Here is a 1,891-nt window from a genome sequence, read left to right as displayed (position 1 = left end):
GGGGGGTGTCACGCCACCTCCGCCTCGGCAAGCCTGGGGCCTAGGGGAGATTTCTCGCCCTGCGAACCTCAGTTTACTCATCTGAAAAATGGGCCAGCTCATTAGGGCTATGCCCATAAACGCGCTCAGCACAGTGCCTAGCTCATGCTCGACCTTTATAGGCATTGCCCCGTATAATCCTCAGGGCACTCCTATAAATAGCTGATCCTAGCCCGGGCTGGAGAAGGGATCACTAACCTGCCCACTAAGATCACACTAAGAGGATGGATCCGACTGTCTGATTCTAGAGCCCACACCTCAGATTGGACCCTCTACCGGGAGTGAGAGCGGAGAGGATCTTTGGGCCGCGTGACTCCTGGCGCTGAAACCTTAATGCTTATTCCAGTGAGCTTTCTGAGCCTCTTCTTCATATAACTGGGATAAAAATTCCTCCCCTGCGAGGCTTTGGTAAGATTTAGGAAACTATTCAGATGCCGAAAGCATAGTAGGTACCAGGAAAGAACTGGCTGGAGGTGGAGACGAAGTGACCCGTATACTTTGTGTGGGTCCTGGGCTCGCACTGGCCGGTTTCAGGGTCTAAATCTAGGCCGATGGCAGCTGCCACTGGGCGGCTACATCGTGGGGTCCGCGCTTCCCGCGGGGTCAGCCGCACCTTCCCTGTCTTTGCCGAAACTGTTCCCTAGGCCCCAGCTCGCGGTCCCGCATACAGCAGGTGCTCCGTCAAAAAACCCGTTTAATGACCAAAGACCGGGCTTTCCTAAAGGCCAACCACTTCTTTGGACGGTGAAAAACCCTTGCTGGCCTCTGCCTTTCGGTCTGCAGTATTTGGTCGGCACCGCAGATGGATTTAGAAGAGAAAATGAAAGTCCTCTCTAGTTCCCGCCCCCATCGCCGCAGCCACTACTCCGCGCTGTGGGCGCACACTCTTCAGGCTGCTTTGAATGAAGTCGCAGGATACCTTTGTTTTCACTTGGGTTAGGTTGTGGACGGGTCACCGAGATAACCAAGGCTTTCACTCTATCTAACGCGCCCCAGGGACACTTAGTGCTTCCCTAGTGGCTCAGACTGTAAAGAATCTGCCTGCAACTTTGGACACCCGGGTTTGATCCCTGGGTCAGGAAGATCGCTTGGAGAAGGGAATGGCAACCCACTCCAGTATCCTTTCCGGGAGAATCCCATGGACAGAGGAACCTGGTGGGCTACAGTCCATGGGGTCGCAAAGAGTTGGACACAACTGAGTGACTAACATGGACACTTGGGCTCCCCCTTGTCACTTTCACAGGCATAAATGAAGCTGCATGGGCAGTCAGTGTGCGTCTTTGAAAGACTGTATCTCCCTGTAGATCACTAGACGTGAATCAACAAGGTCAAAGGACAGGCACATGAGATATCTTGGTGACATTTTGGTGCCACTTGCAGAGCTGAGCTGCTCTCTTGGAAAGCCTCCACTCCCGTGGGTGCCTGGGAGGGCACCCTCATCTCCGGGAGCTCACCACTGCTGACCCTCAGTCCTAAAGAGGGTGGAGCTGGGGTATCTCTCCTTATTTTAATTTGCATTTCTTTGAAGTTAGAAGTTGAAAATTTCATTCCCCTGCTGGCTCCTGTCTGGCTGGTGAGCGATCCCAGACCGAGAAGCCTGGAAGATCTCATGGCCCAAGAGGGCAGGTGGGCTGGACCAGGGTGCACGCGGCGAGGCTGGGCTGCACCGCACCTGCCCTGGTCGCTCCAGCGTCCCCTTGCACGCATCTACCTGCTTGTGGGCCTTCTAGGCTTGTGCCTCGCAAGTTGGACTGCCGCCCTACCTCACATGCCCTTTCCTCCGATTCTTAGAACCTCAGCTGTTTGCGGGTCCCCGGCCCAAGGTCACTTTCTCCCTCATTCCTTTCCCCCT

This window comes from Bison bison, unplaced genomic scaffold, assembly GCF_000754665.1.
Source record: "Bison bison bison isolate TAMUID 2011002044 unplaced genomic scaffold, Bison_UMD1.0 scf7180017864080, whole genome shotgun sequence".
Classification (NCBI taxonomy): Eukaryota; Metazoa; Chordata; class Mammalia; order Artiodactyla; family Bovidae; genus Bison; species Bison bison.
This window is presented reverse-complemented; position numbering follows the sequence as displayed.